The sequence below is a fragment of the Physella acuta genome, unplaced genomic scaffold (genome assembly GCF_028476545.2).
Source record: "Physella acuta isolate Inbredline_101_S28 unplaced genomic scaffold, ASM2847654v3 ptg001377l, whole genome shotgun sequence".
NCBI classification, from domain to species: domain Eukaryota; kingdom Metazoa; phylum Mollusca; class Gastropoda; family Physidae; genus Physella; species Physella acuta.
The window spans coordinates 731,512-743,824 of record NW_026732892.1 but is presented as its reverse complement, the minus strand read 5'-3'; positions in this window follow the sequence as shown (position 1 = coordinate 743,824).

The window sequence follows — 12,313 nt, the reverse complement described above, 5'->3', positions numbered from 1 at the left end:
CCCTGATTTGCACTTAATAAGACTTATAAGTTATAATTAATTAAACTGGCAAGAAGCATTTTTCTATTATACATTTTTCAATTTTTGGTCTTGGTGTCACCCCCTAAATGGTGTCACCCGGTGCGATCCGCACCCCCCGACCCCGCCTCGCGACGCCTCAGTTCTCCACACACCACAGCTCCCCACACCTATCCACACACCACACGAAGGTCTGACCCACACCCTGACCTCGGCATCTAGGTCATGTGTACTCAAACTTGACAACAAACCTAACTACGACGAGAGACTAGAGTTTATGAAAACAAAAAGATCGCCAGTTAGACTACAGGTGTGTCATTCAAAATCTGCCCAGGTGTTTCACTTCAGGTGATAAGTTATATAGATAACAGGGGGGCGTGGCTCGTTTTGTTCCTAGAGATAACTTGTAGATAACAGCATTATCATGCTGCTGGATTAGCAGGTGGATTATGAAGGTGTCGCCACGGATTATCATGGTGATAATTGCATAACAATATCTGGATTAATATGGTGATCGTTTTCTGCTCTTCGCTATTTGTGGCTACCTATATCACAACACAACAGGAGGTTTAGTATCACTACAATATAACGTGTGGTTTAGTATCACTGCAACATAACATGTGGTTTAGTATCACTATTAAAATCATATCTAGACACATCCACAAAAACCATGAATAATGCATGGACTAACTTTAACCTTAGTTAACTTTAAGCACAGCATGTGCTTAAGGTATCAACATACACTCTGAAAGTTGACCACCCGCCACATCACATACCATTTGATTTCATTCAATTATTATATAGATCCAACAAACAAAGTTGTACACATCCAACAAAGTTGTATACATCGAACAAAGTTGTATACATTCAACAAATTTGTATACATCGAACAAAGTTGTATACATCCAAATAAAAAGTTTTACACATCCAACAAACAAAGTTGTACACATCTAACAAACAAAGTTGTATACATCCAACAAACAAAGTTTTACACATCCAACAAACAAAGTTGTACACATCTAACAAACAAAGTCGTACACATCTAACAAACAAAGTTGTATACATCCAACAAACAAAGTCGTACACATCTAACAAACAAAGTTGTATACATCCAACAAACAAAGTTTTACACATCCAACAAACAAAGTTGTACACATCCAACAAACAAAGTTGTACACATCCAACAAACAAAGTTGTACACATCCAACAAACAAAGTTGTACACATCCAACAAACAAAGTTGTACACATCCAACAAACAAAGTTGTATACATCGAACAAACAAAGTTGTATACATCCAACAAAGTTGTATACATCCAACAAACAAAGTTGTACACATCCAACAAACAAAGTTGTACACATCTAACAAACAAAGTTGTATACATCCAACAAACAAAGTTTTACACATCCAACAAACAAAGTTGTACACATCCAACAAACAAAGTTGTACACATCCAACAAACAAAGTTGTACACATCCAACAAACAAAGTTGTATACATCCAACAAAGTTGTATACATCCAACAAACAAAGTCGTACACATCCAACAAACAAAGTCGTATACATCCAACAAACAAAGTTGTATACATCCAACAAACAAAGTTGTATACATCCAACAAAGTTGTATACATCCAACAAAGTTGTATACATCCAACAAACAAAGTCGTACACATCCAACAAACAAAGTTGTACACATCCAACAAACAAAGTTGTACACATCCAACAAATTTATCTCAGACATACAGACGTGTTAATAAACCCTATCACATGACAATAAACCTTATCACGTGACGACCGTGTTGAAACCAAAGCTCCCGTTCTGATATTGTTTGCCCCACAAAATGACATCCAACAAAATGACACCGTCTAGAAATGTCACCGTCATAATGTCATCAGATCCCAACAAAACCACACCTAAGCCACAGATCCCGCAGAAAAATTCTACTCGCAGTTATCAACAAAATCCCAACCCGACTTTAAAACATTAAACTAAAAATTACTGTAAAACTTTTTAAATGCTGACCCCGATATTTCTGGACACACTTCAAAGATTCAAATTTCAAAGGTCTTTAGATTTTGTAACGGTAACGAACAATTACGTCAAGTCCCGCTCTCGATTTTTTTTCAAGTCTGCTGCTACATTCTACAAACGTCTGCTTGAAGTCAGCCAAGCGTGAAAAGTTCAGGACCGAAGCGGATCAACAGGTTTTCAACTGACACCAACACTTGATTTATCGTGGCGGTTCCACAGTGCTTCCACACCCCACACCAAGGTGGTTCATTCACCTAGCGCGGACAGGTGGGGTGGATAGTGAAATCTTGACACGCATCAATGCGCTTGCTTATGAACTGCTCGAACCGAAACGGTAAGTATTACAGCATGACCCCTGGTGATTTGCATAATGACCAATACAAAACTACCTATATGACGTGACGACCAACGTAAAACGACGCCCCATAATGTGTGTGTGTGTGGGGGGGGGGGGGGGGGAAATCAGCCTTCAATAACCACTTCCACTAGCGCCAAGGTTCCATAGACAAATCTTCACCCCCACCCTCCTTCAAACTTCAAGTGTTACAGTTAGTGTAATCAAACAGTTAAACGTTTGACGAATTAAAAAAAACTGTATTAGAATTGCTTTAAGCGAAAGTTTCATTGTACGTCAACCATTTTAAAAGGTAGCGGGCACTTCAACATAAAATCATTTGACGCAAGAACTTATTTTGATACAGTCGTTTGATTTTATTTTGTACTAGTGGATTTAGTGCGCTGTAAAATGGTGACTTACAATTGAAGAGCTACTTCAGAATAATGGGCTGATCTATTTCTTGTAGGAGTTCCTTATTGAATGTGTAGGACAAAAGGTGGAGGATTCAGACGGGGGGAGGGGGGGGGGGGGGCTAACAAACGGTGGAGGATTCAGAAGTTGGGGGGGGGGGAGGTAGGGCTAACAAACGGTGGAGGATTCAGAGGTTGGGGGGGGGGTAGGGCTGACAGCACGCTCCACCACTCATGTACACTCCACCCCTCATGTACACCCACCACTAATGTACATTATATTACTCACGTACATTAGATTACTCACGTCAAATACACTTCACTATTCGTTTACACTACAGTAATCAAAACCCTGACCTAGCAAACAAAACTAATTATCTTTCCTCAATCGTTTTAATTAACGTTTTAATTAACATTTTTACTGATGCATGACTTAGTGTACACACATATAGCCTAAGTCATCAAACGTGGGTTGTGTTCATTAAGTGACGAACTGACAACTTTGTGACACATTTGCCGCTGATTATTTCATATCTTCTATGTTGGCTCAACTTCCCTAGCCGGAGACGGTTTTCATCAACTTGTGTAAGGTCACTTGGTATTGGTTAGGTCGTGGACTACGGGTTGACTTCAGTACACTGACGGTTTATGCGGCATGTGAAGTAGAGTTCACTTGTTTCTGTGGCCTCGATATTTGAAATGATAGTGTGGTCAGCACGATGCCAAGTCGCTAACGTGAGCTAGGTACCCATCAGAGCTGAGTGGACTCAGGGATGTTTTACTGGTTTGAGCCCGGATATGAACTCCTAGCTTTTATTTCAGCCTAAAGATATATCCTTACGCAGACTACCTTGCAGGTCTTAAATCAACCAATTTTTCGATTCCAAAATGGATGGAATATTTTATTTTAGACCCCATTAGCGTTTTTATGCAGGTTTTTAAAACATATTATGCCTGTACCTATGTGTAGGCACGTATGTGTGTGTTCTCTATATTAGACTGTATAGATTCCTTGTGAAATCACCTTTACAACTTTCTATCAACTTCGTGTCCATCTTTAGCTAGTGTGACGTCAACAGTCACCACGCCAATGTACACAATCCCAACAGATTAGCGTCCCTTGAATGCGAATATCCTCAGGCTAGCAGAGTTTCTTCCAGGCATCTCTTCGGGGGGGCTTCGCCCCCCCCGAAAATTTTTTACCGCCCCCCCGAACGAAATAAAATTTATATAATTTATATAGAAAATATATACTTTTAACAGTGTCCGCCCCCCCGAAGAAAGTCTACCGCCCCCCCCCCGAAAATTTCAAGTGCCCCCCCGAAGAAAAAAGTCTGGAAGAAACACTGCAGGCTAGAACGCAGTGATGACGTCAGATAGGGGGGGGATCTTTTGTTAAATTTTCTAAGCTCAAGATATGAAAATATTTTTAATTTAATGCTCTGTATGGTGTCGTCTAGACTTATAAAAATGTTACCAAATTTTTTAAAATCCTAGGCAGGTTGAAGAAAATGTCTTAGTGTGTGTTCGACTGCTGATTAGTTTACCCTGGTTAAACATGGCGTGTTGGCTCTAGAATGGAATCTATTCAACAGGCCAGACTTGGGTGGGTGGGGCCCATTCAGTGCTGGTACCGAGGATCGTGGGAACTAGGCAGGAGTGTCTTGCTGTAGGAGGGGGAGGGGCGGTTAGCTTACATTGATAGGGTTGTAAGTAACCTGTGGGGGAGGGGTTGGTATGGGCGGTTAGTTAACAGGGTTATCATAACTTCTACTGTCAACAATATGTAGGTGCTATACTTACATCTAATCGTGTAATATGTAGGTGCTATAATTACATCTAATTGTGTAATATGTAGGTGCTATAATTACATCTAATCGTGTAATATGTAGGTGCTATAATTACATCTAATTGTGTAATATGTAGGTGCTATAATTACATCTAATCGTGTAATATGTAGGTGCTATAATTACATCTATGGTGTAATATGTGGTGCTATGATTACATGTAACTTTGTTATATATAGATGCTATTATTACATGTAAGAGTAATATGTCGGTACTTTGCTTAACTCTAATCATGCGTCAGTATGGTTATTACCGTTGTTTCTTTAACATCACTATAAATAACATCACCTGTACATTAATATTGTGTGTCATTTTCGAAAGTCTAATTTTTATTCTATTTTTTATCCTACAATCAATGACGCTATGAGTGTGGTGTACTTTCAGTAGTTTAAACTTTTTTATTAGCATTGTTCCTTAAAAATAATTTTCTATTTTTTTTTTCTTGTGACGTTATTCTTTTTGCCATTGACAGTTCTGACGCTACTTGTCTATTATACTACTAAAACTCAAGTTTGTTTACATGTTTGAATATTTATTTGTTTTTTTGTTTGTCTGATTGACTATTGTAAATGGTTCTACTCTATGTGGAGAGATGTAAAATAGTATGTAGGTAGAGAACAATTTTTGTTTTCAGACAGACTGTTAATCACAAATTTATTTAAAGACGTTAATTAATTTATTGATTTACTCATAGGTAGATTAACTACATTAATTTTAAAGTTTTAGAATAATGGCTTAACCTTGACTGAACAGTGACGTCACAAGTTTTGTTTACTTTTTACTTTCTCGTATATACGAAGTATAGAGAAAGTATTGTAATCGTACAAAAAAAAAATTCGAGATTTTTACAAATCTCGACGTTTTACACCTCACTGATACGGAAAAACGTAATTTTGCAATCTTGTCCGTATGTTTGTGTGTCTGTGTGTGTGTCTGTGTGCAAACACGATTACTTGAGTACCGTTACAGCTAGGTTGATGAAATTTCATATATAAGTATTTTATCAAAATCGTAGATCCGTATCAACTTTTGAGCGATTTTCGATAAACGGAGGTGGTACTTTTTCTACTTTGAATTTTTCAAAAGCCTATAACTTGAGTACTATTTCAGATAGATAAATGAAATTTCACATGTGAATAAAAGATCTAATTCTCTACCTTCAGTCAAATTTTGAGTAATTTCCGTTGACCGGAAGTACTAATTTACGCTGTTTCCGATTTCTCAAAAACGCAATTAAATTTATAAAGAACTAATAATATCCCGCACTATTATGCACATTTTATTAGGCGTCCACTTAGTGTGCAATTCTTTTTTTTTTACGAGATTCCATTCTATTATAAAAAGCTTAAGTAATTAAAAATGGATTACAAAAATTGTCTATGTACTGAGTTGCCATTCCTCGTAGTTTTATATTAGAATATCCGAGAAAGTTTAGGGGAGATCACTCCCGTTTTATTTTATACTGCAATCAACGACGCTATGAGTATAGTGTACTTTCAGTATTTTAAATTTTTTTTTTATTATCATTGTTCCTTAAAAATAATTTTCTATTTTTTTCATGTTACGTCATTTTTTTGCCATTGATAGTTCTGACGCTACTTATGTGTTCTCAACTATAGACCTATTCCCTCCAACCAATCCAAAAAGCAGAAATTTGTTGACCTATTCCCTCCAACGAATCCAAAAAGCAGAAATTTGTTGACCTATTCCCCCCAACCAATCCAAAAAGCAGAAATTTGTTGACCTATTTCCTCCAACCAATCCAAAAAGCAGAAATGTAATGGGAAAAAATACAACTTAAAATCAAATTCATTGTTATAAAACACTATCCCCTTACCCCAGATATAACACAACAATAAAATTATAAACTAACCGTTGCGTTATACAGAAAAATTAATCACTATAATCGATAGCTAATTATTAATTTTAAGGAACAAAAACTTGCTTTTACTGTAAGAGAGTTTTTCTATTTTCGTCAAACCATTTTTATATTTGAGTACATGTATAATATTACCATAGTTTATACACACCACGATTATTTAGAATAACAAATAAATTGTATTTTGTTATTTTTGTTGCGTTGTTCTATTTTCGGAGAAAGAATCTCAATTTGAATCCTCGACTATAAACAAATGTTGTCTTAAGCGTTGACTTCATACGGTGTGTCTACCTGTCTGAACATTATATAATTTAAGTAACACCAGATAAAGGTGTTTTGATTTTATGTTGGTGATGACGGAGGCCCTACGTTTGTTTTACGTCATTATCACACAAGTAACCTACTATGTACTTAAAAGTACCATGTAATAAATTGTAAACCTTCATATAAAGAGTATACGAATTTTTTTAAAATTTTAAATATATTTTCTGTTGAATGTATTTTATTTTAAACTGAATGTTTATATTTGAAAACAGAACTAAAAAAAAAACAAATGATGAATAAATAATGTTTAGGCCCAAACACTTTCGTTTATTTATTTTTTCGGCTTTTTTGTTCATGAATATTTTCTTGTTCTTCACTTAGTTCATGCCGTCTTATAATTATTTTTTAGTCAGTGAACTATTTTGGACTTTGTTTATAGGCTGGAGTATTTTGTACTTTGTTTAATGACTCGAGTATTTTGTACTTTGTTTAGTGGCTCGAGTATTTTAGACTTTCTTTAGTGGATGGAGTATTTTGGAGGTTTACCAATTCAGACTTTATTGTGTTGTTTATTGTAAACTTCAAACAATGGTTGTGGTAATTTAGAACGTGAGTAGTTCTGGGTGTTTAATACATCAGTTGATTATCTCCCCATAACAACATGTCACACGTTTCGTTGATGACAATGGCAGGATTTATTTTACAAACATGTCTGAAAGCTTAAGTATCATGTACCTACCAGCATGTTGTCTTTAAAAACGTGTATGAAAGCTTAAGTATCATGCACCTACCAGCATGTTGTCTTTAAAAACTTGTATTAAAGCTTAAGTATCGTGTTCCTATCAGCATGTTGTATTTAAAAACGTGTATAAAAGCTTAAGTATCTTGTACCAGCATGTTTATCTACCTTGCTTTGTGACCCCCCCCCCCCCAACCCCCACAGCTTAACAAGATAACTGCTTGGTGCGCCATTACTTAAATACTTAAATAAATACTTAAATCTATAATATAAGCGGGCAAGTAGTGTGTCAGTCCTTCCTTCCTTCCTTCCTTCCGTCATCGCTATAGATTTTGGAACCATAAAAGTAAACATTCGCACCATGCTGTGCTTTTCAGTGCACCGCAGTGTCTTATTATAAGTATTAGAGTAGGGTTTGTTTATATAGTGGCATAGAGCTATTTTATAATTTCCACTGTTTGTAAAATTTTGCATAACGTAAAGAGAATATTAAATACACGCACATTGCTAAAACATATTAAAAGGATCAATGTCAAATATATTTTTCGTTAATATTCCTTGAAAAAGTGGATACATTTTAATAACATAATAACAGTACGGTAGAAAAATCAAATTAAACTGTTTAGTAATAATGCCAAGGGAGGTATTTTAAAAATAAATTGAACTCAATCTAAAAATGTGAATGCAGAATCTGCAAGACGGAATAATTGTTAGAATAATATAATTAGCAAAATGTGAATGCAAATTATGCTGACGTGTAAGAGTACATTATTGTTGGAATATTATAATTAGAATTGATTGATAAAAGGCTATCTTTTATTTATTTTATCCACTGAATGTAATGTTTACTACTTATAATTTTTAATCAACTATTAAGCACTATTATAGACGCGTCATCACGTTCATTAGGTGCGCAATGGTTTTAGTTATGAAACTCTATTGTAAATTTTAAAAATTTAAAGTACTGGAAAAAAATGCGTGAATGGATAAAGTGAAATATTGTAGGTAAAACACGGATATTTTAAATACTGCCTATTATTTATACTGTTTTCTAATTATTATTCTGTCGGTTTGCGGACAAGCTAGGGGTTTTATAGGAGAGGCGTTGCGATGGGGGGGGGGGGGGGGGCATATGTCCCCGGGTGCCGACCTTAGGGGGCGCCAAAGTGGGTTGGAAAAAATTTGCGAGGGGGGGGGGGTGGAAATCGAAAGTTTTAGGTCGGTGGGGGGTGGGGGGGAAGGGGTGCAAATCGAAAGTTTGAGGGGGGTGCAAATCACTGGAAAGGGCGCGATTTGGCGCTACGGGCTAGACTGTGAGCAATATGCCTTTATGGTTGCATTTAAATTGTGTTTATGTTATGAGCGTTGTGTTTGTTTTTTCGTTTTTTTTTTTTTTTTTTTTTTGCGTTCGTTTATGTTGTGTTTAGTTTTGTTCTGTTCCCAAGTTGGTACATTTGAGCAATATGCCTTTATGATTGCATTTAAATTGTGTTTATGTTATGAGTGTTGTGTTTGTTTTTTCGTTTTTTTTTTTTTTTTTTTTTGCGTTCGTTTATGTTGTGTTTAGTTTTGTTCTGTTCCCAAGTTGGTACATTTAAAAAATATTTACCGTGGCGGAGCACGGGATGCAGCTAGTCTATAATATAAGCGGGCTGAGCGTGTGTCAGTCCTTCCTTCCTTCCTTCTGTCATCGCTATAGCTTTTGGAACCATAAAAGTAAACTTTCGCACCATGCTGTGCTTTTCAGTGCACCGCAGTGTCTTATTATAGGTACTAGGCATGCTGCCCAGCTTCGCTTAGGCTTTCGAAAACATTGAGAATTTGAATGCTTAATTAATTCGCCCGAGGGTCGGTCTACGACCTCAAGAGTTATGAAGAGGTTCCTCCGTGGACAATTTTTTTCGATTTATAGCTCATATAAGGTACCGGTCAGTCGAGGTCAGTTTTGACCCCCTCATCGTAGACTTTTCGGCCAACCGTGTTCTGTCGCCCCAAGGCAAGATCCTGCCAAATTTGAAGCGCCTGCGGCGCCGGGAAGTGCTCTATCGGACACCCGACAATCTAGATCTAGATTCCTAAAAGAATTTTTTTTAAAGTTTAGCCCGAGAATAATAATAAAAAAATACATTAACCAAGTTGACTTGGTGTGCCTCGTACCCGCACCACCTGCATGGTTTAATGTACACTAACATCTTCGCTATTTAGGCACCTTATAAAATACGGAGAATGAAACACGTATTTTAAAATCTTAACTTACGCGAATATGCCTATTCTTTCAAATTAATTTTTTTATCCCAAATTAGCCAGTTCCAAACAAAGATTTTGTATAAAATAAATAAGCCTTGAATTAGTTTAGTCCTAATATAGAAATTTATTTTTGGAATTGATTTTAGAGAAGTTAGAGTCTAAATCTAGATCTTAGCGTCTACGTCTAGATCTAGTTATTGCGTAGATTTAGATTTAGTCTAGATCTAGAATCTCTATATCTAGAATCCAAATACATAAAATTTTATGAGTTTAGGCCGGAAAAATTGTATTGTATACATTTCATAGTGTACGTAGATCTAAATCAAATTTGAATGAAATAGTTCATTCTAAACACAGCAGATGACGTCATTGGTTAATGTATAAGCAATAGTGACGTCACAGTTTTATGCGTTCTTTTTCACATTTATTAATGCTTTTCCGGTTGCATAAATAATACTGTTTCTCTACATTCGAATACGCCTTTAATTTTTATTTTTCTTCTTTAAATAAAATTGTGGTTATACATTTAAAACATCTAACATATTATTTTCAACAAAAGTCCGTATAAAGTTCTCCATATATCGCTGCCGTTTCTGACGTGATGTCCGGCGAAAATATTTTGCGGACAGACAGAGAGAGAGAGAGAGAGAAGAGCGCACATGGCGTTTTATATATTATAGGTATAGAGTAGGGTTTGTTTATATAGCGGCATAGAGCTATTTTATAATTTCCACTGTTTGTACAATTTTGCATAACGTAAAGAGAATATTAAATACACGCACATTGCTAAAACATATTAAAAGGATCAATGTCAAATATAGTTTTCGTTAATATTCCTAGAAAAAGTGGATACATTTTAATAACATAATAACAGTACGGTAGAAAAATCAAATTAATTTAACTCTTTTCTAATTTTGACAAAGGAGGTAATTTAAAAATACATTAAACTCACGCTAATAAAAAATGTGAATGCAAATATACGGTCGTCATAGAAGGAATTAGTGTTGCAATAATATAATTAGCAAAATGTGAATGCAAATTATTCGGATGTGTAAGAGGAAATTATTGTTAGAAAATTATAATTAGCATGGATTGATAACAGGCAATCTTTTATTTATTTTATTCACTGAATGTAGGCCCTACTGTTTATTACTTATAATTTTTAATTAACTATTCAGCAATATTATAGACGCGTCATCACGTTCATTAGGTGCGCAATGGTTTTAGTTATGAAACTCTTTTGTAAATTTTAAAGTACTGGAAAAAAATGCGTGAATGGATAAAGTGAAATATTGTAGGTAAAACACGGATATTTTAAATACTGCCTATTATTTATACTGTTTTCTAATTATTATTCTATCTTTCGGGTTTTATAGGAGAGGCGTAGCGAGGGGGGGGGGGGCATCAGAGGCGTAGCGACCCTTCCCGGCGCCCGGGGACATACTTTCAATTTGGCGCCCCCTTGGGAGCAAATTTTCGATTTGCCCCCCCCCCCTCGAACTTTTCATTTGCACCCCCCCCCCCTCAAACTTTCGATTTGCACCCCCCCTTCGAACTTTTCATTTGCACCCCCCCCCCCCTCAAACTTTCAATTTGGCGCCCCCCCCTAAGGTCGGCGCCCGGGGACATATGTCGTCCCCCCCGAACCCCCCCCCCCCTCGCTACGCTACTGGGGGGCATATGTCCCCGGGTGCCGACCTTAGGGGGCGCCAAAGTGGGTTGGAAAAAATTTGCGAGGGGGGGTGGTGGAAATCGAAAGTTTTAGGGGGGGGGGAAGGGGTGCAAATCGAAAGTTTGAGGGGGGTGCAAATCACCGGAAAGGGCGCGATTTGGCGCTACGGGCTAGACTGTGAGCAATATGTCTTTATGATTGCATTTAAATTGTGTTTATGTTATGAGTGTTGTGTTTGTTTTTTTCGTTTTTTTTTTGCGTTCGTTTGTGTTGTGTTTAGTTTTGTTCTGTTCCCAAGTTGGTACATTTAAAAAAGATTTACCGTGGCGGAGCACGGGATGCAGCTAGTAATACATATAATGTTGCATAGTATCAATTCGTGCAATAGATTATATCGTATGGCAAAATAGCTAATGATCAATGAAATGGATGTCGATCGGTGATGTATAACATCACTTATGACAAGTGATAACATCACTCATGGCTAATGATGTTTAACATCTTTTATGACTAATGATGCATGACATCACTTATAATTAATAAACGTTTGTTTTAAAATTTGTTTTTCAGTACTTAAAATATTTTATTTACACTAGAGTTGCATGACTAAAAACCATTGAGCACTTAATGAACGTGATAGCGCGCGTATAATAGTACGGAATAGTCGATGAGGCAGCCTACTAATTTGGACACAATTTTAATTAATTCATAAAAAATGTATCAGGCAACCATTAAGTCAAATTTATTGTCATATTGCATTTTATTCTCGTCTTGACCCAAGTACCCACAACGAACCGTATCTGTCAGTTAGAAGTGCCCGTAATTTTGCTCGGGCGTTTCGATCTAGACAGACAGACTGACGACTGTCGAC